The 27,400-nt window shown below is 39.9% G+C and overlaps 1 protein-coding gene across 1 annotated transcript in view; it reads right to left on the minus strand.

The window, feature by feature from the left end:
* Positions 1-11,350: 11,350 nt before the first annotated feature.
* The window catches only part of LOC121287065 (teashirt homolog 2), a 547,485-nt gene continuing 531,435 nt past the window's right edge, over positions 11,351-27,400 (minus strand). Inside the window, exon 3 of the mRNA XM_041204550.1 lies at positions 11,351-19,861. The gene's annotated coding sequence lies outside the window, so the exon portion shown is untranslated. The remainder of the gene's footprint in view (positions 19,862-27,400) is intronic.

Here is a 27,400-nt window from a genome sequence, read left to right on the forward strand (position 1 = left end):
GTTTAAGTGAAAACTATGCAATTTTTGAATTATTTCCAATTCTTAATTTTACTGCCTTTTATACAAAATTGATAGACTTGGTAGTCTACACATGATTCTATAATTCTGTGATTATGTCTTGTCAGATTGAGTCCTGTGTGACTCTTTTTACTGCACATGAAAACTGCATCTGGTGTGGTCTGTAACATTTCCTCTTTATTTCTTCCCCAGTACACAAGCAAATATATAAAACATTTGGCGTACTAAACACAATAAAGTAGTAAATTGGAAAAAAAAGCTAGCAACTAAATACTTCTAATGAAATTTAATGAAAATCAACTAAAAATAAAACATCCAGCTATTAACCTTGGATCTGAATGGTCAAGTCATTGAACTTTATACTAAGATAACTCCTCTAGTCAAAAGAACGACAGCTGAACGTGGGAGTGGTTTACCTCTTTATGCCCTGATATGAGAGAGGGAAAATAAGATAGCAAAGGATATTTATGAAACTTTAATTTGTCCTTTCCTGGACAGATGCATACTGAACTGCTGTTTATTTTCAGCACTTTGTTTTTATTTAAGGAGAGAAGAAAGGGTAGAAATATAATCCTGGCTGTAGCATTAAATGGGTATTATCATAGTGGTCGCCTTTTATATGTCCTGTTTTAAATTCAATTCTATTAAAGTAAATTGACCTGAATATTGTTGGGGTGGGTGGTGGTGGCAGCTGATTTCATACCATGCATATTGCGCTCCTGAGTTTGCACCCCAGTATGTGAGATCATGCAGGGAAACCACTTAAAAGTACATGGAATACTCTAAAATACACAAGTGGAAAGAATTTCTTACCATATTTGCTGCAGTTTAACCTTCAATGGTTGCTGCTCAATCTGAGGGGTGACTAAATCGGTACAAAATCTTACATTAGATACAGTTCTTATTTTACAGTTCCAAACATTTAAATTTTTGGTTGCTCTTTCAGGTGATGAACAGGCCATTTGAAGCATTCTTCAGTACTGAGAGAGTCCAGAGGGTAGTCCTCACACAGCTGCTCACAACTGTGGATGCATGTCTCTGTTGTACTGAAAACTGGAAACTAGCATGTTTAATTACTTTGATGAATTTCATGATCATTATGGTGCTTGTCTTTCTTGTTGGATTCTTATATAGTGCTGTGATGTTTTCTACTTCTGCATCCTGTGTCAATATTGAACATTGAATGCAAGGGTATGATACAGGTCTGGTGCAAAGTAAAGCTGTCTTAACTGTGTCACAACAAATATCTTTAGTCCCATCCTCAAAATATCTGGTCTGCACTGAGTGCTGCTTTGGTTGCACAGAGTGTAAAGTGGGAGATTGATGAGGGAGGTGCTCCTTTCTTTTTTTTACCATTTTTTAGCCTCCAGTAGCTGGCTCTTACTTTGCTACAGGAGAATAAGCTGATTGGTAAGTTATTCTACATATTCTAATTGTAATAAATAGTTTTTCAAATTACAGTGTGGCAGGTCAGCTCAGCCAAGTTGAATGCACATCCTGCAGTATGTGAGAAGTCATGGATGCACCATGTGCCCTAGATGAATACATCTATAGGAAGTGTTACCAGCTGCAGAAGCTTTAGCTCTAGGTTTCAGAGCGCTATGGTGGCTGGAGTCACAGTTCTGCATCTGCAAAGCTGAGAATTACATGGGTAGCACGTTTAGGGAGGTGGTCAAAGTGCAGGTTTGGAGTGTACAGGCAGAGAGGGAATGGGTGACTGCCAGGCAGTCTAGGAGAACAGGCAGATGGTGCAGGAGTCTCCTGAAGATATATTTGCTAATCGGTTTTCTATTTTGAAAGCTGGTGAAGGCAATGGTTCTTCAGGGGAGTGCAGCCAGAGCCAAGCCTGTATCACCATGCATGGCTCAGCTGCAGCTGAGAGGAGAAAGAAGAGTGGAAGAGTAATAGTGATGGAGAATTTGCTAGTCAGGGGATCAGACAGGCATTTTTGTGGCAGTAAACATGACTCCAGGATAGTGTGTTGCCTCCCTGCTGTCAAGGTCAAGGATGTCATTGGAATGGCTGCAGGACATCCTTCTGGGAGAGGGTGGACAGCCAGAGGTCATGGATCACAATGGTACCTAAGACATATAAGAGGGATGAGGCCCTGAAAGATGATTTTAGGGAGTTAGGAAGGAAATTAAAAAGCAGGACCTCAAGGGCAGTGACCTCAGGATTACTCCTAGTACCATGTTCTAGTGAGCATAGGAATAGGAGAATTGATCAATTGAACACATGGCTGGAGATTTGGTGTAGGAGGGAGGGCATCAAATTTCTGAAGCATTGGGACTGGTTCTGGGGCAGGGGGGCCTGTACGAGCTGGACAGGTTATACCCTAACAGGACTGGGACTAATATCCTTGCAGGGAGATTCGCTAGTGTTGTTGGGGAGGGTTTAACCTAGTTTGTCAGTGGGATGGGGACCTGAGGGGTTGCTCAAATTGGAAAGAAGTAAAGCTGGCACTGGGAAATAGAAAAGTAGCAAGAGAAATTAGAAGGTAGGTGAAACAAAAGCGAGCATCAACTAAACTTAGAATGCAGAATAATGTCAAAAAGACAACTTTAAGGGCACTCTACCTGGATGCACGCAGCGTTCACAACAAAGTAGATGATTTAAAGACACAAATAGAGGTAAATGTTTATAATCTAATTGCCATTGCAGAAACATGGCTACAGGGTGACCAAGGCTGGGAACTGAATATTCAAGGATATGGGAAGGACAGGCAAAAAGGAACTGATAAGGGATTGGATCGGTACATTAGTAAGGGTGGATTTCAGATCGGAAGAACAAAACATGGAATCTTTTCGGGTGGAGCTAAAGAACAGCAAAGGACAGCAAACATTGGTAGGAGTTGTTTATTGGCTGCCAAACAGCCGTGATAGTGTGGGGCATGGGATGAATCAGGGGATTAGAGAAGCATGGGTAATAGAGTAATTATGGGTAATTACTTCAACCTGCATATAGACTGGGTAAACCTAATGAGATTGGGTAAACCTAATGAATGCTGTGGAGGATGAGCTTCTGGAGTGTGTTAGGGATATTTTCTAGAGCAGTATGTTAAGGAACTGACTAGAGAACAGGCTGTTTTGATCTGGTATTGTGTAATGAGAAAGGGCTAATTAATAATCTTATTGTAAAAGAACCTTTTGGGATGAGTGACAATGATATAATAGAATTTTACATTATGTTTCTAAAAGTGAGGTAGTTCAATCTGAAGCCAGGGTGTTCAATTTGAACAAAGGAAATTCTGAAGGTATAAGGGGCAAATTGGCTGAGGCGGATTGGGAAAATACATTAAAAGGTATGACGGTACATAGGCAATGGATAGTCTTTAAATAATTATTACATACTTTACAGCAATTATACATTCCTTCAAGGTGCAAAAACCCAAAAAAGAAAAGTCAGTCAAACGTGACTAACAAAGTTAAGGATTGTATAAGGTTAAACGAAAAGGCCTAAAACTTTGCCAGAAATAGTAGTAAACCTGGGGACTGGGAGGATTTTAGGATACAACAGAAGGAGGATCAAGAAACTGATAAAGAAAGGGAGGATAGAATATGAATGTAAACTAGCAAAAAAAAACCCCCATAAAAACGGGCTATAAAAGCTTCCATAGGCCTGTAAAAAGGAAATGTTTGGCTAAGACAAATGTGGATCCATTACAGGCAGAGTCAGGAGAATTTATAATGGGGAATAGGGAAATGGCAGAGAAGCTAAATGATTACTTTGTGTCTGTCTTCACTGAGGAAGATACAAGAAATCTCCCAGAATTAGAGATCAAAGGGACTAGGGGGAATGAGGGATTGAAGGAAATTAGTATTGCATGAAGATTGTATTGGAGAAATTAATGGGACTAAAGGTTAATTAGTCCCTGGGACCTGATTCTACATCAGCGTGTTGAAAAAGGTAGCTATAGAGATAGTGGATGCATTGGAGACCATCTTCCAAAATTCTATAGATTTTAGAATGATTCCTGCAGATTGGAAGTTATCAAATGTCACTTTTCTATTTAAGAAGGGAGGAAGAGAGAAAACAGAGAACTACAGCCCTGTTAGCCTTGATCAGTAGTAGGGAAATGCTATAATCTATTATAAAGGGTGTGATGAATGGACACTTGGATAATAATGATCTGATTGGGCATAGTCAACATGGGTATATATGGGAAATCATATCTGACGAAGCTGTTGGAGTTTTTTTTAAGGGTGTTACTAGCAGAATTGATAAAGGGGAGTCAGTGGATTTGGATTTTCAGATGGCTTTTAATAAAGGTTGGTTAGCAAAATTAATGCACATGGGATAGGAGGCAATATACTGGCATGGATTAAGGATTGGCTAACAAGCAGAAAACAGAGTGTAGAAATAAATGGATCATTCTTGCATTTGCAGGCTGTGACCAGTGGTGTACCGCAAGGATCAGTACTTGGGGCCCCAACTGTTCACAATATATATTAATAATTTCAATGTGGGAACCAAATGTAATCTTTCCAAGTTTGCAGATGACACAAAGCTAGGTCGGAATGTGTGTTGTGAGGAAGATGCAAGGTGGCTTCAAGAGGACTTGGACAGACTTAGTGAGTAGGCAAGAACATGGTAGATGGAATAAGATGTGGAAAATGAATTTATCCACTTAGTAGGAGGAATGGATGTGCAGAGTATTTCTTAAATGGTGAGAGATTAGAAAGTATAGATATACAAAGGGCCCTGAGTGTCCTTGTCCACAAGTCACTGAAAGCAATTAGGAAGGCTAATGAAATGATAACCTTTATCACAAAAGGATTTGAGTACAGGAGTAGTGAAGTCTTGCTTCAATTATATAGAAGCTTGGTTAGACTGCACCTGGAGTAGTATGTGCAGTTTTGGTTCCCTTACCTCCGGAAGGATATTATTGTCATAGAAGGGAGTGCAACGAAGGTTCACCAGACTTGTTCCTGAGATGGCGGGGCTGTCCTATGAAGAGAGATTGGGGAAACTGGGCCTGTATTCCCTAGAGTTTTGAAGAATGAGTGGTGAACTTATTGAAACCTACAAAATACTTAAAGGGGTAGACAGGGTAGATGCAGGTAAGATGTTTCTCCTGGTTGGAGAGTCTAGAACCGGGGGACACAATTTCAAACTAAGGGGGAAGCCACTTAAGACTGAGATGAGGAGAGTTTTTTTTACTCAGGATTGTGATTATTTGGAACTCTCTACCCCAGAGGGCTGTGGAAGCTCAGTCATTGAGTATGTTTAAAGCAGAGATTGACAGATTTATAAATATCAATGACATATAGGGATATGGGGATAGTGTGGGAAAAAGGCCTTGAAGTGGATGATCGGCCATGATCATATTAAATGGCGGGGCAGGCTCGATGGGCTGAATGGCCTACTCCTCCTATAATCTTATGTTCCTAGCTCCTATTGCAGAGTGTTAATGTTTCCATTTCAAATACTGACCACCTTGGTGACTACTTTGAGTGGAATGATGAATTCGAGTATACTTACCAGCAGTTCTGTGGTGCAGTCTTAATCTCACTAGAATGAAATTGAAACTGGCTGAGCTGATTTTGTTTGACCCTTTACAGCCTTCAAAAAGTGGATGTTGTAGCCTAAAAACATGTGCTTGATTAGAATCCAGGTCTTGAGATAATTTGCTACCCAATCCCTCTGGAAGCCTGTTCTACTTTGTAAATGCTATTAGTGTTACAATATTGTGAATACTCATGTGATGCTGTTTGGAGATATTCACTTTATCTTGTATGTTGCTTTTCATTAACCAGATCACATGCATGTGTGTTTAAGCAGCTAAACTAATTAAATATTTGAAACATCATTGGCTTGACATCAGCTATCAGAGATAGAAGGCTGCCATTTCATCTTTCTAGCTGGATTCGAAACAAGCACCTAAAGGCGATAGGACAATTTTTAAGTAAGGACATTTTTTCAAGGATAAAGTTAAGGTATATTGACCTAGAAATAGCAGCCAGGCACATTCTGGGTGATGGATGCTAGGATGAGGAGAGGCGGTAGCCTAGTGGTATTATCACTGGGCTGATATTCCAGAGACCCAAGGTAATGGTCTGGGGGCCCGGGTTTGAATCCCACCATGGCATTTGGTGAAATTTGACTTCAATAAAAATCTGAAATTGAAAGATGACCATAACACTGTTGCCGATTGTTGTAAAAACCCATTTGGTTCACTAATGTTCTTTCTGCTGTCCTGGTCTGGTCTACATGTGACTCCAGATCCACGTTGCATGGTTGGGTCTTAAAATGCTCTGAACAAGGGCAATTAGGGATGGGCAATATATGCTGGTCTTGTCAGCGATGCCCACATTCCATGGAACAAATGCTTTAAAAAAAAGAATGTTAAGCAAAGATTACTGAGGTGACAGAAAAGTGTCTCTGGAGTGCAGAGGTGAGAGTTGAATCATAGTGACGTGGGAATATAGAAATAATCTGGAATGTTGTTGGTTGCCTTTTTAAGGATTAGTTTTATCAATGCAAAACTTTCTCTTCATGGAAATAGGTAGCTGAGAGTGGGATCATGTTAGGCTGCATGTTATCCTGCCACCTACATTTCTCATCATTATTGTTTCGTATAGGATCATTGAATATTTTAAAAGCTGAGTTAGATAAATTCTTGATCAACAAGTGAGTCAAAGGGGATAGACAGGAAAGCAGAGTTGAGGCCACAATCAGATCAGCCATGAACTTATCAGAGCAGACTCAAGGGGCCGAATGACCAACTCCTACTCCTCTGAATTTGTATGTTCACGTGCATGTCCGTATGAAGTGGCTAGATAAGTTGAATGCCTTTCTCTTATCCCATTTTTCTAATGTCCTTATAAAGACAACACCAATGACTAAATATCATAAAATTCTTGGTAAACATTACCCACCCTTGAATAACACCAGCAAAGGTGACAAAAATGCTTCCTTTGAATTAAAAGTTGCTTAATTCAAATGACCTGATTGTCAACACTGAGTTCCTATTTTGCTATATTGTGGTATTTGTTTAGTATAAATAATGGGTAAATTGAAAATTTTTAGTGCAAAAATGGCTGAATTATCAAGGGTAGCATTTGTATGTATGTACATAAACTACAAAGTATGTGCAGCACAGAAAAAACTGATATTGGTGTATTATTTCGGTGACATAGCTATGAAGTAAATCTATGAAGGAAACTCAAGATGTATTCGCTTTGGTTAAGTTAGGCCCTTCCATTGACTTATTTTATATTGCTAAAGTTAGTGACAGCAGTAAATCAATTGTTTTATAATACATAAACATTTTTATACATTTATGAATGAAGATGTTTCTTTAAAAATTGTTTATTGGCTAACCAAGCATAAGTGAACACCAGCTCAATCAAAATCTGGCCCCATGTGAAGACCGGAAGACGATAAATATATGTGTACATAAATGCATGTTATTGCACAAACGTGGATGAGCATAAATCAACAGGTCCTTGGAGTTTTCATTGTTTTAAAGTGGCTCTGCTCTACGCTTATTGCACATTTAAAAGATGGACCAAAGGGGAAGGAATGAACTTTAAAAAGTTAATTCTGGCATAATTTGTTCTGAAGATATTTACGGGGTTAGTAAGCATGCAGTTTGTGTACTGAGGTTACTGGCTCTTGATTCCTACAAATTAAAGAGCTGGAACTGAGGGGCGGTAACAGCATGAGCTTCACAATTAACCTTTAGAGTAAAACCCTGAATGATTTCAGAGCAAATGGCACAGAAAGGAATGTGTATTTTTAAACAAGTACAATCCGCAGCCCACATCCTCAAAAAAAACTAAAGAAAAATATGGAGCAATTTTTGGAGGATGAGTTTAAGTATTTTAAATCCAGATTTTTAGTCAGTTTAAGATCACGACACAAAACTACACATGACTAGTTACTCATGAACAGAAGCTCTGCTCAAAGAGGCCACAGGAATGATTAATGTGGGAAATGAAACTCTTTTATTGTTGTGATACAGGTTGTCTGAGGTTATGTTCAATGCATATTGATAGGTCAAGGAATCTAGAGCTTTAACCAGGGGAGTATTTGATGAATCCAGGGTGCAAGATGGTAACATTATATACTGGTCACTCACTATTTATATGTCAGTAAAAGTAGCTTTCACAACAAATTCATCTAATTCCACTTTAAGGGGCATCATCACCAGAAATAATAACCCAAGTTTAAATTTTTATGTGGAGGTGATTCACCATTACTTTTAAAAATAACAATAATCACAGTTTCCATGCATAATTTTTAACTATGTGACAGTTGAGGAAATATGTATAAGTGTAGCCAAAGGAGTGAGTATAATAGCATCAGAAACTCTTCAACTCTTCTCATGGGATTTTAGCAAGAGTGTCATTTGTAGTGGTACTGGTTTCTTCCCACAATAAATCAGGAAGTTTCTCCTTACAGGAATACTATGTTCACAGATGAGATTCTCATTAGAATGTCACCACAGTCCTTAAAGTGTTAATCCATCTTCCTTACCCAATATAAATCATCTTAAAGGGTCAGTGTAAGAAATGTGAAAACCACAGAGTTCAACAGAATTTTTGTTGGAGGTAAAGACAAGCGTTATTTCTTTTACATGAGGGGTGATCGGGTGAGGTTGGTCATATTGGGTGAAGATTCAATGCACCTTAAAACTTGATCAACCTCTGCCAATTATAATCACTTGGTTTGGATTTCTTTTTTGGTGAAAATGATACCTGTCCTATGGAAGTAATAAACTGATCCAACAACAGCACCTTGTATTTATATAGTGCCTTTAATACAGTAAATGTTAATTATATGCAGGCTCAGATATGAAACCAGCCATTTGGTAGCTAGGGAACCATACCTCAGTTACAGTCCTAGTAAAGGCAATTTATTATCTTAGTAATATCACCTGTCTCCACCCTTGCCTCAACTCATCTTCTGCTGAAACTGTCACTCACGTTTTATCTCCAGATTTGACTATTCTAATGCTCTTCTGACTGGCCTCTCATCATCCACCTTCCCACCCTGGTCCCATGCAAAATGCTGCTGTCTAGATGCTAACAATCATAGTCTCATTCATCCATCACTTCTGTGCTTTTGACCTACACTGGCTCCTGGCCCACCAATGCTTCACTATTAACATCCTCATCCATATGTTCAAGTCCCTTTTGTGGCATTGTCCCTCCTCAACTCTGTAACCACTACCCCTCCAACTCTTGAGAGCTAAACATTTCTCCAAATATGGGCTGGGATTTTCCGGCCCTGTCACGGGCGGGACCCGCCTGGCGATGCCCCTACCAGAAGTCCATTGACCTGTGGTGGAATCGGAAGATCCCGGCGACAGGCGGATGCGGATAATCCCACCCATGGCCCCTTGCACAGCCCCCATTTCTCCCCCACCCCACCCCCCACCACCACTTATTGTTGACTGTGCCATTAGTCATCTAGCCATAAGATCCCTAAACCTCTCAGTTTCTCCACTTCTCTATCAGCCTTTGAGACTGGACTTGAAACATAGTTCTTTGACCAAATATTTGATCACCTGCACTAAAGTCACCTCTTTGGCTTGGCCTCAATTCTCCCCTGGTATAATAACTGAAGTGTTTTGGAATATTTTGTTAAAGATGCTATATAAATTTAAGTTGTTGTTTTTGACTTCTACTGATTGTTCACCCAATGCTTGGAACGTGGCAGTTTGAATTCAAAATACAAGGCTCTCTGCAAACAGATTATGTCCACTGCAAATTCCAGAATGAGATTCATCCATGCAATAATTGTCTTGCCAGATTGTAGCTACGATATAATTCTACCTGGAGTAGTCATTATACAAAGCCTGATTTACAATATGGCCCTACCTACAAAAGTGTGACTATAATATTCATGAGGTAATCAGCTTGTGAAAAAGTGGGAGGTGGCAGATGGGTTATCTGTAACAGAACTGTATTGGACCAGTCCAATCCTATAGAACACCATCTATCATGGACTGACATTAATAAGCACTAGGAAGGTTTCTAAATCCCAAACTACCCTGACCCGATTGCTGAAGGAGACAGAAGGAAAGTATGCAAGGAAGTGTGAGTTGTCACTGTAAATCATATAGAAAAATAAGCATTGAACAGTACTCAAAAAACACACAAGAAAGCGGTTTCTTCAAATGTCCTTACAGAGTTTATTTAGCCTGATGTAGAAAGATCAGAAACAGTTCATTTTCATAAAGCATAAAAAGAGCACTTTTTGTTCAGAGTTGTGCTTGGAAAAAATCTAAATATATATTTTTTAATCATATAAATAGTTCTCTTTAATAAGTGCATCAGTTTGTTTTTCTTTATACATATCCACTTTTTTCTGTATTGTAGGTCATTATCATTGGAGAACCCAGTCTGACAAAAATGAGCCTTTTTTTGGGGCTTGTGTCTCAGTGGATCAACACTACAAGCAGTTTCAACTTAAAAATTCAATACAGACAGTACAGGAATGACTGTACTAAAACAAAAGGCAGTGTGTCACAAATTATACACCAGTTAAATTTCAGGTAATGAATAGGTTTCAACCAATAAAAAAAGTTACAATAGTGACAAACAATTTCCATTCAGTACAAGACTATAACCTTGGACAATTCTATTCAATGCCAGGAAATAGTTTTTCAATTTTATTTAAAAAATAATTACTTGGTGGAAATGCAAGAAAACTTCATTTTTTTGGAAGTCAGTGCATAAATATATGGCTGGCATTTTCTCTCAATTTCCAATGTTGTTTTGCTATTTAATAGTTTACATTTACTCATTTATTTCTTTCATATACTGATTAAAAGATGCAATAAATAAGTACTAAATCAAAGCATGAGAAGCCCTCATTTGCGGTCTCTGCTTTCTAAACATTTACATGATACTCTTCTGAGGCATATTAGTGGATTTTCCTATCAATGGTTTTGAATCATATGAAATTGTATGCAATTGGGTACCTCAGAATAATGTGACTTTGACTTGGCCAATTTTCTTGTGATTATCGCCAGATTAGAAAAGCCAAGTTCAATCCAAAGTCTTTCTATGCCATTTAAACTGTTCAGAAGCTGAAAGCCAAAAAGTAGAACAGCATTTAACAAGGTAAATAATCTGTACAACAAAATAAGTGGAACATTATATCAAAAGAACGGCCAACAGAACGTGAAACCATAGCCCCTAACAGACTTGGGGCTGAATATTTTACATGTTCATACAGTGCTTCATGTCTTTGTCATAAAAATTGAAGTGCAGTTTCTTCTAATTCCTCTAAACAATGTAGCTCCCCTGCAACTGTTCCTCCCCTGCACTGCCCCTCCCCCCACCCCACCCCACCTCACCCCCAAGCCTTTGGGCTCCAATTAATGTGAATATACAATTGGATTTTAAAAAAATGTAAGAATATTTATATACAGCATGCAGTTGAGTTATAAAATGTCCGAATAAGTATTAGCAGGCTATATATAGACATAATTAAATTATATGGATACATAAAGTAACTGGAGGACTACTGTTATCAGCCATTTTGAAATATCTCCAGTTATTTTTACATAAAGAGAAATGCTCAAAAAAAAGTTCTCTGACTTAACCGTTTAATTGCCCCATTGTCTCTGTTGAGAAGCTTCTAATATAAGACAAAGTTCTGGTTGTCCTTATTTAATATTTAATTTTTTTTTACATGACCTGATTATGTTTATTTCATTTTAATGTTTTGAGTGGGCTAGTTGTCTTTCTTTCACAAAACAACGCACGCACCGGCATGAAATTTTATTCAGCACATGGACATGGAAGAAAAAGAACTCAATCGGTGGGTTCTTGTAGTCCTTTTGCTTTTCCAAATCTGTCTGAATTTGTGCTGGTATTATTTACATTAATGTGGTAGCAACCTCAGTACCTGGGGACAGGCCAATATCAGGTACAAGATGTGGCTAAAGATTCAGTTTCTCGAGTATGAACAAAAGTTGTTAATTACTCAAAAAGCCCACCTACAATTAAATACTCTTTATAACTATTGATGGCCGCATAATAGAAATATTACCATCTTATTTTAGTCTTTGCATTACTAAGTCACTTTATTTTCCATCTATACAGTACTGTACTTTCTCCTTTTTGCATAACTCCTTCGTAACCAGCAAATAGTATCAGAAGACTTAACAGTTAGTTTGTTGGTAACTAATTCTAATTTTGAACAATGCAGATACCAGAGCTATTGGGCAGTATCCTGATATTGTAGGATATTTCTTTGTAACATGTTATAATAGTTCTCCCTGTGCCTGGTTCCAGCTATTTTAATGATACTGAAACTATACCCTAGCCCTTATCCTTCATCATCTTTAAATCTAACAATTAGAATCAATGTTCAATTAAATAATGGAACATGGGCACCATGTTTTCATAATCTCCTATCCAATTTTAGGCAATTAGCACTTATTTTTGCATGGTTTATTTTTCAATTCAAGTTTTCTCCGTTTCAGTGGAGGACTCGTGGCTGGCTGCCTTGGCAGTTGAAGGATTAGTTTTTTTTGGCTGTGTCTCCTTGCAACTGATGTCAAACATCCGGGTCTTATATATATGCAAATGCACTATTATTGGGAATCAGAGCTGCTCTTCACTAGCTAAGTTCACAAACTGCACATTTTTTGAACGATTCTACTTCAGAGTCCAGTCTGGAAGTGAATTACAGACTTTATCCCACCCTGCACTTAGAAATCAATGGGACTTCATGGGACAATACTTGTAATGATCCTTGTTTCCCAGGAAACCTATGCAAATGGCAGAGCTGCTCTCATATCTGTGCACAAATAATAGGCCAAACCTAGTAAAGGGCATATTACATGCTAAAAATGAAATCTACGCTTGCCAAATCTGTCTTCCTTCCTTTGCTGAAATTTTGGAACTTGCATAATGTCAACTGGCAAAATTAAAGCACTGGATGTGGGCTGGGCAGGATACCTTAGCAGTGTGAGTCAATGTTGCATGCAGATAGAAAGAACTTTAAGATGACAGAGCTGGACACTTTTGGGCCATGACTGTCTGTGCTGTGACCTGGCTTTTTCGATCCGTAACCAAAGGCTTTCAATCTGAAGGAGAAAGGGATCTAAAGTAAAAGATCCAATGTGTCCTAATTAAATTCAATAGAATTTAACTTTGTAGCAAAGGCCTTCTCTAATTGTCAATGACACGGTCATTGAAAAGTCAGTGGAGTTGATTTTTGTCAGTAGCGCCCTTTGCTTCACATGTTATTTATTTAAAGTTGCAGCACCCCCAGCAGCTTGGATCTGTGACCTGAACATATTTACCAAGTTCATTTTATCCTTTCAATAATCCTATCTTTTTATGTTCAAATGTGGACATAGTTAAAGATTGCTGGCATGGATCAAATGTTATTTGTAAACAGGCCTGATGGCAACTAGGACGGAAGCCACAGCACAGCCGTGAGAGTGAAGTACTGGACTGACGGGCTCTTTTAGTTACATGCTCCTAGCCATCAGCACGAGTGTAAACAGAGGCTTGCTGTCAAAATGATTTGGTAACTCACAAGTTGAAGCTTTTAATTTAACAATCTAGGCAACGGAATTAAAAAAGATCAATTTTTTTTGGTGGAGGATGAATGCACTCCGAAATTACATTCAAAACTCCTATTTAAAATGAAGTTCTACTGGCTTTACTGAATACTTCAGTTGAAACATTGTGTGCTCCATTAAAAAAAATGGTGGGTAACTGGAATCAAAAGCCTTCTAAAGTACAATTTTCATAATTTTAATCCACTTTATTTTGGAGGAAAGCCAAAAAAAAATCAAACGACTGCAGTCATATTGGCAAGCATCTAAGGGATTTGCAACATAAACATGGTAAACATATGGAATCCAGGCAAAAAGCTGATCAGTTGGAGTTTCTAGGTCGAAAGAGGAACAACATTTCACTTTACAGAAGTGTTTAAGATGGCTGTAGTTTTAATTTCTCACTTGTGTACAAATGAGGTACTCAGCCAAGTAGCATCCTTTCTGGCAGGACACATGTGTCCAGCTGCATGACACCACAGACAAAAGGAGTGAAGGAACTTTACTTCCACTTCAGGTTGCAATATTAAATAAGTCAAACCACAACCGTATCATCAAAGCACTCCTTGGTCGAGTGCATCTTTCCCTCCTGCCATAAAAAATATAACTTGCTTCATGCTTTTCATGTCAAAACTGCATTTTAACTGCTGTTTTTGATACCCATAAGCGAATTCCATAAGCTGCCCCGTAGCTTTTGCAGTTATTGTTACTTGCAAAGTGTAATGGATGATTGATTGATAGACGAGTGCTGACACATCAATGAAGCTATTTCGACCAGCATCTCTATCAAATGATGCGCAGGGTATATTTTCTGCCCACGCCTCATTACCTCAGAATGACATTTCTGAAACTTCATTTTCTTTTTTTTCCTTCTCCCCAAAGCATGATACTTTTATATTCTGAACCTGGCTGTGCATGCCCTGAGAAATGCAATTTTGCTATTATGTCCGACTGGAGTTTGACTGACACAGTCCCTGGGAGGTGAATGACAGATTTTTTATGCTGGGTTTAAGAGGGCTACAGAATTTATTTTGTAATACAAAAGACTGAAAGGCTTTCCTGTCAGGCATCATTCAGTCACAACCCACCACGAGATTCTCCTGTGCTCGTTTCTCTGTGTCTAACCTCCCCAGTCTACTCCCCAGGTCTGCACAAGACACAGAACAATCAAATCCATCTGCTGTCTGCCCGCCTTGATCTTCACCAGTGGACAAGGATTTCTCTGCCCCTAAGGACTCTATCCACTCTGAATTATACAGGATAAGGAGGTGATTTCTACAATAGAAATATACAATAACTGTGCTAGTAGTCAGTTGTATTAAAGCAAAATGAGATTTGTGGCTCTAGAATTTTCAGCAATGGCTGATTTTATTGAATTGTTATTGAACATGGTCACAAAGCATCATATAACCTTCAGACATAAAGAGGCATCTAGGCTCTGTGGCGATTCAATGATAAAACTTAAAATTATATACAATGCTCAATTAAAGAGGATGGATGAAAATACAACAAAGGGAGAGGGCTGCACGGCAATAGAATGCCAGCATGAGCCAAGCCGAGATAAAGACTTGGGATTAACTCCTTAAGGGACTGGACTTCTTGGTGGGTAGGGCTGCATAAATCGGTGACTTTCAATTCAAGCAGTAGATGTAAGCAGAGTGGAGTTGAATGTTCTTGAGAAAGTGCTAGCCTCAGCCAAAACAGATGGCAGGAAGAGCAATCCAAAATCAAAAGAAATTATATGAAACAAATGGCTCAGTCAATGATTCCAAATATCAAAATAAAGATGTTACTTTCCTCCTATTTAAAATAAAAAAAATAATTGTACCTTTCTCTTTGCTTCTTCTCTGCCGTACATTTCCCTTTGGCCAGGGTATCAAACTGTTTGCAAGGCTCTGCCTATGGCTCTCAAATAAATGGCACTCAGTAAATGACAACTCAGATATGTACATGGTGAAAATGATCATGGGTGATGTGTCTTCTGGGTTTTTCCTTTCTCACTCTGGGAAGTGCTTTATTTTTTCTCAATGCATCGTGTAACAGCTCTGTAATTATCAGGAACCCAGTGCGAAAAGATTGGTGGGTCTGGCCCTATTTTACCCCTGTTATACAGTGTGTTGATACACTAACATGGTTTGTTACTGGGCTGGATGATTAACAAGATATTTTGAATTACAATCACAGCTCTTTTGTGTTTCTGAAAAAAACTATCTTCCAACTACCTCTACCACTGTACACAAGATCAAGAAAAATGATATTACAGCTAGCCTAAAAGTTGGATTGCATACAAATGAGACTGCAGCATCCACAATCTGCACCTCTGGTCGGTAGAAGTGAAATGCTGGCCTTTTGTTTACTACTGGAGATTAGCAGAGACTAGTTGCAGGCCCTGAGACAGCTTGCTAGCCCTAGAAAGAATAATGATCAGCCAGCTCGGATGCCAGCACAGGCAGTAGTAAGATGGAGAGTTGGGAAGGGGGGAGTGGGGATAGGGAGGAGGGAAGGGAGGCAGTTGGGGGTTGGAGGAAAAAGAGGAGTTAGGAGTGGGATAGGGAATGGTGACTGGCATTGGGTCAAAATTATAAAGTGGAACCAAGGAGCACTCCTAAATAATAATTAAAAAGAATTCTAATAAAGTATTTGTTAAACAAATGAGTCTCTAAGATATGACCACTGGAGGGCCTCATTCTGGAACATTATTCTTAATAGTTTCGACATCTAATATTAGTGTAGTCCATTCAACCCAAGTAAATTCACCTATTGAGTAGTTATGCTATAGAAAAACCTGCCATAGTTACATATTACATAGCTACAACTGCTCAGATTTGCAATGAACTGACATTTAAATTCAAAGGACTTTTAAATTAGCACTAGATTTCCAGGTAATGACTTGAGCAGAAACCTGGAACCTCTGAGTTATACTCTCAATATTTATCATTACCTGTGATCCATTAGTTAGTCAGGTTGAAAGCCAAAAGGATGGAAGTTCTCATTCTGTGCTGGCTCCAATGGCCATTATGACCAGGTAAATAAGGTTGAGGGCATTGTTGGAAGCTTAGAGTTTCACACTATCGGGGGCTATCAATGGTGGCAGTAGTATGTGGTGCTTCTGAGCCCACATTATTTCATCAATGTGAAATCATCAGCAGACAATTGGATTTATTCCTGTGACTATTGTATTGAATAGCCAAATCTAAACCATCCAGTCAGACACTTACATATATGCTGTCAAGTGAAGTCGTTAGAGGCTATTTTTGTATGATTTGGGAATATCTGATTAAATATGTTGAATTATACTGGTGTTTCAAATGTTCAATAAGATTACCAGCTATGAAGTTCAAGTGATAAATGTAGGAATCATGAGGCAATAAACAGTTGTTGTGCACAGATCAAACACCACAACTGCATCATTCAGTCACATGCTCCCAGCAATGGGATTTTACTGATGTCTAAACTCTTTATTTATGTAAGAAGCTGTTTTGTTTGCAGATTATGCTAATGGTTCCTACTTTTATTCCCATTATGTTACTTAAATTTAGAAGAAATAAATAACAAATTGAGCCCCTTGTGAATATTGTACTTGCTCCAAGACCAGGATTCTCAAAAGCAAATTGTCACTTTGAGCCAAAAACTAAAGGACTTGTTTTTAATTGACATGTATCATCAAATTAGCCTGATTACATGATCCAGAGCAGTGTTATGAATGGTTACTGACCTACATAATATAATAATAAAAAGCTTTGCAGTTATGTTTTAATATATCACAACACTGCTCCTGATCAATCAGAAGCAACGGCCACTAATGTGACAAAGAGATCATTATTGAGATCTATATCTGAGTATGGGAATTGGGGGTGGGGTTGACCTGCTGTAATTTTGTTGGCTACATGTGATAACAAAAGACCCAATCCAGCATAAGTATTGACCAGATTGATGGGTGGTGTGGGTATTTTTTTTTGCATTAAACATTCCTTTTTAACATTTCTTGGGGCTTCTTCTGTGTCAGAACACTCAAAATCCTTTACCTATTAAGGGCAGCTGGGGCTAAAGAGATCTACAAGGAGCAAACGCTCTCACAACCAATATTAAAGCATACAATCATATTTCTATTAATTACAGGAAGTATTAAAAAGGATACAACAGTATGGAATATTAAAGTGGTACTTGACATATGATATCCTGGTTACACATGGACAAGGCTTAACAATGGCAGATGTGGTTATCCTAGACAGAAAGAAGTGGGAGTAGATTTTTCAAATTGCAGCCTGGAAACTGGAGCTGAAGATTGGCCATCTGTGTACAAACCACCTAACTTTGATTACTGGACCATTCCTGTAATAGGCAACCAATCTACAACGGCCAAGGAGTAAGTTGGAAATCCATCATGTGGCAAATTTGGAGTGTGGGCCACAGAAAGAACATGATTTTTACACATCATGTGTGTGCATTTTTTTTTGGAAATAGTTTTGGTGAGAAAAAAGAACTTTAGCACTGGGAAATCTACAATGTAGAAGTTGCATATCATTGCAAAGTTATAGTGTATGAGAGAGCTGAAAAAGAGTCATGCATAGCCTCAGATCTGAAATGATGACATGGGCAGCAACGGAGTCAAGTGTTTCTGTGAGTTGCATACTACAGATCCCTTTGGTCTCAGGGAAACCTGTTTTATCAAAAGAAAATAGAAAAAGGGCATCAAACATATTTTTAATAAAGTAGGAAAAAACAGGCTGTGTACTAATTTGCAACCTCTGTGCAATACTGGTCTGCTTTCCTTGGCCTGTGGCTAAAATTAATCCTTAGACTTCATCAGTAAAAAGAAATGAGAAACCCAACGAATATCACAGAGCTTTTTAGACATTATAGTGGTGGAACTTATCTCTTGCTACTTCAGATCAAGCCAAAGCACACAATTGCAACAGACAAAATTGAGAAAAGCTTAATTTGAAATGATCATTAATAATAAAGTGTGGTATAAAGTAGATACATGCCAGTGAGCATCAAAACAAAACCATCCCATTTTCTACACAGACCTCACAAGCCCAGGGCACCTGCATTTATAAAATCAGACTTTTCTGAGTGGGTTATGTTCTTCATAAACTAAAGCTTGCCAATGTACATCCTCTTTACCATCAGTGTTGTATCTCAGGGGAGTGTTATAAGCTTGGTGGGTTAACACTGACTTGTACAAGATTGATTGGTCTTAATAATAAAAAAAAGTCTTTGAACATTCCAAAAATAAAAGTTACACTAAAAAAGCTGACACATTTGTCCAGCCGTGTTGAATAAACTGAATACCTGATGTGTATGCCTGTGGTATTTATTGAACTCCTAGCTGCAACATCATCACTCATTTGTGACTTTGTCTCTTGTGACTTTATCAGGGATAAATGGAGATTCATTCCCTACACCTCGGGTGCCTGCCATGCATCCTGCATTATAGCTTACACTGTCTGTGGAAACAAGAATGTTTCAGGATTGAACTGCAGTTGTCTGCTTCCTCATGATAAGTTTTTTTTCTTCTCCTTCTGCTGTAGGTTCATACTCAGTGTGATGTAGGATGTTGGAGGAGGCCATTTTTTATACAGCGACAGCAGCAGACTGATTCTCCTGGCAGCAAAAGTGTCTGTGTTAGTCCTTGTTCCTACCCACAGAAAAGCTGATTCTGTGCGCTATTGCTGCAGATGATTAACAGCGTGTAAGTTTTTTTTCTCCGGCTGGACCTCACTCACTGCTTCATCAGTCCTTTTCTTCTTAGTTAGACAGATTGATCCCTTGTGCTGTTAAGACTGCAGTGGGAAACCCAGGTGCAACATTGACAACTAAAGCACCTCCTTCATAGACAGTGGTCTCTGGGCCACAGCTCCGATTCAGCGATAATTCAATGTCAGCATCAGCAGTAAAGACATTAGTGTCCAATGTGATTGTATCTTTGCATTAAACTCGGGCGTTAATGTTTGAAAAATTGTACCTTTTTTGCCATCAGGAGTAACCAATTGACGAAATAAGCACATCAATGTTCCCGGCCATTATTCCCCACAGAAACACTTTGTTATATGTGCTGCAGAGAAACAGCAGGGAGTAGAGAGGCAGAGCACAGTTTATCAATGAAAATCTAATAACATCCATAAGAATCGAGCTGAAAAATCAATACTTCATTACCAAATTGTTAGTGAGAATGAAGAGTAACTGCAGGAGTTGAGTGCTCTTTGCGGTCAGAGCACCTGGAGTTCAATGTCGCAGCTGAAGTGATGCAGGAGAGGGCCTGGAAAAGGATGCCTGGACTGTAGATTGCGATCATTGTTTACCTTTGCCCTGAGGAGAAGAAAAAGGATGACATTATTACTACATTTCAACTTGCTTTCTACTTTATCCTTAACTCTCTAGACACAGGTAATTAAAAAACAGAGTTCTTTCTTTGAAGTCTTGGAGCATTTTGAAAAACTGTTCCTGGATTCTGTGAACAGCACAGTGCCAAGTAATTTCCCTGATTCCCATTCATCACTCGAGAATGTTTCACTGATCTAGGTTGGAAATTCATGGGGGATCTTCAAGTGACTTGAGCTGAGGCTGAAGTGTCCTTACTGAAAATTACAGGCTTTCAAGGCTTGCTTCTTCAAGTAAGCTGGACACTCATGTGCACTCTAAGAGTTGGAGGGTTAATGTAACCAACCACGAAAGTTGGGCTCCATCAGCTGGAGTAACTCTTTAAGTTCTCAATGTAAGTCCTCCCCCACCACATGCAAATTTATCCTTTAACCCTTTAAGTGCTACTGTTGCAACATTTTAAAAGCACGCAGTCAAACGTTATAATTTTCTATGCAGTTTTTTCCTGCACATTTAACTGAGTGCTGCTCTGTCTAAAATGATTATTTCTTGGCTAACTGATCTTTCAGGGCAGTTTCAATTTGTGCACAGTTGCTGAGTAGCAAACAGCATCAGAAAGTGATCGAAATTTTTGCAGAAAAAAAACTCCCTTTTATCTTGCTTCCCTCATTTTTCAAAAGCTGCCCGGGAATGAGTATATGAGGGCCAGTTGCTCTTCGGAATTTCAACAAAATGCATAATCTAATGTTAGCAAACTATCAAATTGTAATGGACACCACAACTCAACCCAGTCCTGATCTCACCCAATGTCCAGGCTTGTGCATCTTCTAGCAGAACTCATTGGATAGCAATCAGGATCTGGATCTCTGGCTGCCTCATTCTCTCTCTTACCCCAGGGACTGGAAGCTATTTGTAGCACCTCTACTGTTTTCCTGCAAACTCAGCATAGACTAGAGTCCTGGGTTTGTATGTCTCAGTATCACAACAGTGCTATTATTAACTGACCTTTGGAGAAATCCATGACTACTTTGTATCCATTCAAGGTAGATGTTTAAATAATACTGTATTCTGCTTCACACAAAAAAACTCGTGCAAAAATAAACCTTGGAAAATGACCGTGCTGAACTACAGAACCACAAAAAAATTTCAAACCTTGGCCACAGTCCGTATTACACAGAATCTGGCAAAATGATTTGCTTGTTTATAAAGCTAAAGGTTATCAAGTATGATGAAAGAACATATAGAGCTCTTTTGCATACTCAACATTACTGAAGCAAGTAAACAACTGTTCCAATCCATGTACATGTTTTATCTCATTCCTGTGGAGTGATTGCCCATATGCCCATGACAGTGACAGTATAATGGCACAGTGTTATCACACTAAAATTGGTGGTATTTCTCTCTGCATTTACAGCTTAAAAAAATTAAAAATCAATTTTTCAAAATGGAGCAGTATCATGAATAATCTACAGAGATCGCGCCACACCTCTGAACAAAACGTTGCTTTTGTTTCCGCTTATAAAGCAGAATTTAATTCCCTTTTGACTTTATTGCCTCCTGAGTAATCCAGTTAGTCCTGGACATGAAAATAAAAATTGTGTGTTGCAGGGAGGCAGCTAGTAACCTCTGGTTATTTCTGTGCTACAATACAACTGCAATCCTCAGGCGGTTCGAGGGATTTCTTGGACAGGGAAACTTGTTGGACACCAGTCTAACACCAGTGTAACCTGCACTGGTAAAGAAATTACTTAAATAGGAAAATACTAAGCACTAAATCAAGAGAGAGGTAGAGAAAATAGACTCAATTTGGAAACACTGCTCCTGGATCTATCATAATTGGCAAATGTCTGTAACTTGCAATGCTTACATTTGATGCAAACAACATCAGCCTTTTCCTCCAAATATATTCAGGAGGAAGCTGAAAGGGTCATTTTGTGATTCTGGCAGAATTGATGCCTCCAATAAGTATTTCAGCCAGTTATACAAGCACACGCAGCTAATGACAGACATCACAACACACATTCGTAGCCTGAATTCTACACCCAGAGGACTAAGGATTTTTGTGAAATTTCTTTCATGCTGTTTACTTTTCTTGTAATTTTTGTATTTTACAAAATATTATTAAAAAACCAATTTATTAACATAAGCTCAAAACAGCAATATTATGCTTTAAATAACAATCACACCTTTTTACTACAATTCATGATAATATATTCCTAACAATACAGACCCTCATAACAGCTACACAAGAAAAGAAAATATTTGAAAGTATCCAAAATGAATTAAATTTATAGTTCATAAATCAGCTAATAGTCCTGCAACTTGGGCTATCATTTATCTCCCTCCCCAAAAGTCAAAAAATAATTTTAGTTTTCTGCTTTGTTTTCTGAATGGTTCTTATCTTTGCCATGCTACTCCAAAGACAGCCATTAGGAGGCATAGGAGAGTCACTCATATGCTTTTTGCATGGAGGAAGTGTGGCATCTCTCCCAACACGATAGGTGAAATCAGATACCTGGATCCAAAGTGCAGATTCACTACTGTCATTCAAAGCACACTGCTCCCACTCCCACTCAGCTGTCTGTCCCTTAAAGTTACACCAATGATATGCTGATGTCAGTGTATTTTGGATTTGTTCAACTGTTGTCTTAATTGTGGAAAAAAACCTGTAAGCAGTAGGATGCACTGGCAGCAGAATAAAGCCATTAAAGCTCAGCATCAAAGTTTATGCTTATATAAATAAGGGGTGGGATTCATCGTAAAGTGATGCTCCTAGCCTCCTGACATATTTTGTTAAAATGGACACTTCAGCTCAGATAAGTGAGATGTTTACCAGGCTTCAAAGCAAGGGTTAGCAGAAGGCCAGAACAGGTAGGATGAGTATTTTATTGCATCACTGATTATGTCTTCTAGCTTTTAATTAAAATTAGCCTTTCCCCCAAAACATAAAGAATAGTAATTACTGCAACAGGTATATTTCCTGTTACAAGATATACCTGCAACATGGGGATACGTTTCCACTTTGCCACCTGGGCATTAACATGGTGGAGTGGAACGCCCTCTCTTATAGAAAGCAGCTCAAGTCTCATCTCATTGATAAAGATTGGACGAGTTCCATAATGGGCAGGAAACCCACTCTGGCACATTACTGCACAAGCAGTGATGCTGAAAATCACCGTTGTGATGTTGTGCTACCTTTTATAGGGGACCATTTCTGATCTACCTTGGAATACTTAAAAAGAAACCTCTTCAATAAAGTGGTGATGTTCTTTTAAAACACCCTAACCAATATAATCATGTTTCAAACAATGCCTGATTATAACAAATACAGGTGCCAAGACCAACTTTCTGACTCAAAAATCACTTTTGCTAGTATTAGGAAACTCCTAGAATGTTATTCTCAGAAACTGAAGTCAGTCGTGTAACAACTGATTTCTTATTCTAACTTCAGAATATTGATCTTAACAAAATATGAAGCGAGGCAAGAAAAGGGAGGCAGTCCTGAGGTTTTGGATTTAAATTTTTGAAGCATATTATTGTTGGATTTCACAGATTTTTGAAAAAAAAAACCAATCCTGGAATAGGATGTGCATAATAAAGTTGTTGTTGGCACACTGGAAAAAGAATGTTCCTGAAACCTTAATATTTTTGATTTTCTTCCAGTCCTCTGTTCTTACTGGACCTTTCTATGTGATCTGGTGGGAGGCGAGGGCCGCCCGCCCATCACCACTGCTGCTCCAAACCAGGAAAGAACTTGTATTACAGCTGCAGTCTGGGAGCAGCCACTTCTCACACAGGAGGTTTCATTCAGTTTCCAGGCAGATGCGGTCAGCTCCACCTCTGATTCCTCCAGTGCTGGTGCTGCATCTCTTCTTTTTACCATGTGTGATCTTAACTTTGAAGGGCAAGGAGATCAGACAGGGCAGCTCTTTACACCAAACTGGTTGTTGGCCCCAAGTCAGATACTGACCCTGGAATCCAACATGATGAAATCGAAGTGAGGTATTTGCTTTTGCCTTTCTCCAACAGTGGGAATGTTTGACTCTCACACAGGGCCAGACTCAATCCACCAAACATGCAGGAGTGGAGGAAAAAGAAAAGACTTGCAGTTATATACAGCCTGTCACAACCTCTTTGAACTCCAAAGCACCTCACAGCTAGTGAGGTACTTTTGAAGCACTCACTGTTGCAATGGAAGAAATTCATCTCAACGTCAGGAGGTATATCTAAGTGATAAGTTGAAGATGCTCTCATCCAGTTGGACAGTTACTGTAACATAACTATCCCTTCTCCATAATCAATGCCAACCGCTCCTTCTCCATTTCTTTACAGCCTCTTTACTTGTGCCATTTGCAAAGGCGAGTTTAACACTTTCCCATTGAGAGATGCATCGCTTTAAGATTCATGACTTTTTCCTTCAGTTCCTTTTCTTTCTCTGCCTGCAGATCACTTGCCAAAATGACCCTTCATCCAGGAGGGGAACGCTGTCTGGGCTGAAGGCACCTCCTACATTTTATTTTAATAACTTGCAGCCCATGTACAAGTACGTACCATTTATTTCAAGCTCTGTGGCTATGATATAAAGAACACACAGATTTTGTTACATTTTTATAATCATGTCAATTCTTTTTATTATGCAAAGTTGCATTGTTTTGAAAGTACCAGTTAATGATAAATGTACCTGAGTGTGCAATGCAATCTACTTGAGGAAAAAAAAATTGAACTTGACAAATGGGTGCTTTGGAAACTGAATGTTACCATGCAAGGGCCCATTTATATTGCAGCACCATTTTACAAAACGGTTCCGATGATCCACATTCTGGCCTTTATGCTGTTAAACTCACACCATTCCTGTTATGAAGCGGTTTTAATTGTAACCCTGATAGAAGAGAAAAGCAAATAAATCAAATAAAACATGGCAACTGGCAGGCTAGGGGTGGGATTTTCCTCTCAGTGCACTAAGTGCAGTGGCGTTTATGAAAGTTGGCGTTTTCCCCGCCGTCCACAATGGCAGGCTTACGTGGCTTCCTGCCTCATTAAATATGCACGCATGGGAAACATGCCAGTTCACCTCTGATTCACCTGCCCCGCTTTCTCACTCCGGGCACCATATTTAAAGTGCAGCCACACACAGCATTCTCAATGTCTGCAGCTCAGGACTGCTTCACTGGAGACATGGTCCCAAAAGCCAAGAAGACAGCAGTCCCCAAATTCAGTTACGTCTCACTGGGACGCCTTCTGGATGCAGTTGAGGCCCGCCATGATGCCCCCTGCCCCGGCTCTGACCGGAGGAGGTTCAGCAAGCTCACCAGTCTGGCTTGGCTGGTGGTGGTAGTTGTAGTCAGTGCCAACGCTGCACAGAAGAGGTTAGGCATCCAGTGCAGAAAGAGTAGGAATGATCTCATCCGTGCCACCAGGGTAAGTCAACTATCTCATCACTCTCAATTCACACACTCACAAGCCCATCACACATTCACTGGCATCTCACTCACTACCAGTTCAAGGGACATCACCGCTCATTCTCTCACACACACCCTCACGTCACAATCTGGGCTCATCTCCTCTGGAGATCGCACCCTCATCCAGTCCATGGCTCCACTCACCACCCACACATGTCAGGCATCCTCGTCATCTGCCCTGGCATGCATCTTGCTCATACGCTCACCATCTGTATTTATGCAGGACAAGATTGCACACATGCACAGGGATCCGAGAACAGTGGAGGAGTACCAAAACTCTTGATCCTCTCTCAGCTCAAAAGCTGAGCCATTGAACTAGTAAGAGAGGGCATGGACTGTGCCTTTGGTGAGGCCGGTGGCAAACACCCACATGAGAATTCTGCACTAGCTCATTCCTCAGACAACCATACTGTGAGTGCATTGTCCTGTTTTAGATTTGCCTGCCATGCACTAATTATCTCTCTTTCATAGCCACTGCTGCCAAGTGGCCAACGTCCCCACCAGCCAGGCCCTTAACTCAAGACCTGATGACACCTTGGAAAATAACCCTGAGGACAGCACCTTAGAAGACCTGTCATAGTGCCAACGCACACGGTGGAACCTAGTTCTAGAGCAGCCTCGGGGTCACAACCTGGTGAGCACAGTACACAGCAGGTAGAGGCAGGGTCATCTGAGGTTGCCAACACCTGGAGGACTCCTGGATTGTGCGAAGTCTGAGTCAGACCATGAGCCTCCAGACTTTGTCCTAAGTCAGTTGCTGGAGCTGCAGCAACAATCAAGGGAACATCAAGAAGGGATGTCAGCTGCATTCCTCAGATTGCAATGGATGACGGAGGAGCACATCCGCATTCAGCCTGAGGTGATAGCACCGGCATGCCAGCACACCAAGATCAACGCTGGCAGGATGGCAGCCGCCATCGAGAACTTGATCCATGACATTAGTCCTGCACTGGCACAGGAGCTGCACTCCATCACTGCAGCCATTGGTGGCATCCATCAGTGGCCATAGGAGAGAGGGGAGTAGGGCACCTCGATCTCACTCCAGCTCCCCTTTCTCCTCAAGGAGTTATTCAGGGGCCCTTGACCATCCATAGGGAGGAGGACCAACAGGTGGATACCATGGGACCATTCACCCAGGTGACTCTAGGAATGTCCAGCCGATCCCAATCCCTTCTTCCTGTGACCCCATCACCTCCAGCTCCACAGATCACAGAGGGTCCACCTGCCCCACAGCAGGACACCCAAAGAAGGTGGGGGCCCTCCAGGTCTCAGCCCTATAAAGGATGTCCTCCAAAGTCATCACAGACAACAGGGTGTAGCAGTCAGCAGGCTGCCTTCACCTCCGCTGTGGATGTTGGAATGAACCCAGACATAGTGGTAGGTTTAGGAAAGTTAAAAAAATTTAGGAGCGCAACAGTGGCACGGGTGTTCACAACATGTATATAATGTTCACAAATATAAATAGAATTGCACCCATTTCACATCTCCTCTTGTGTATGTCTCCTTTTTATGATGAGCTGTGTTGCCGTCAATCAGGTGTGATACCATGGTCCCTCCCCCCCATTTAGTGCAGATGTCACTATCATGGACCTCTCGTCTATATAGTGTGCTTCCATATCACCACAGTGCATGTCCCTTTTTCAGATCATTCTCGACATCAGTGATACCTCAACCTTAATGTTAAGTGTTCTTGTGGAAGGAATCTTGTTCACATACTTTGCAGGGTCATGTCATGTTTATTCTTGGCTGTGTAAAATTGAGGCAGAGGTTTTCTCCTATCTCATCTGCACTCTTGAAAGGTGAAAGCGCAATGTACAAGGGGAGATATGTTTACACAGGGAGAAGGGTCAATAATTGTCAACTCCATGTGCTCTCTGCCATCTGCAGGGTTTTCATGCTATGCGCCCATACACAGAGTGATGTGCACTCCTGTCTGCCAACCACGTTTCCAACTTTCTGAGTGCACATCTGCTAAGTTGACCAATAAGTGGGAGCTCCTTGCTACTTCAAGGTGCCAAAGGTCTGCCCTTCTCAGCCACATTATTGCCCTGGTGCTCGAATATACAAC

This window comes from Carcharodon carcharias, chromosome 14 (assembly GCF_017639515.1).
Source record: "Carcharodon carcharias isolate sCarCar2 chromosome 14, sCarCar2.pri, whole genome shotgun sequence".
NCBI lineage: Eukaryota > Metazoa > Chordata > Chondrichthyes > Lamniformes > Lamnidae > Carcharodon > Carcharodon carcharias.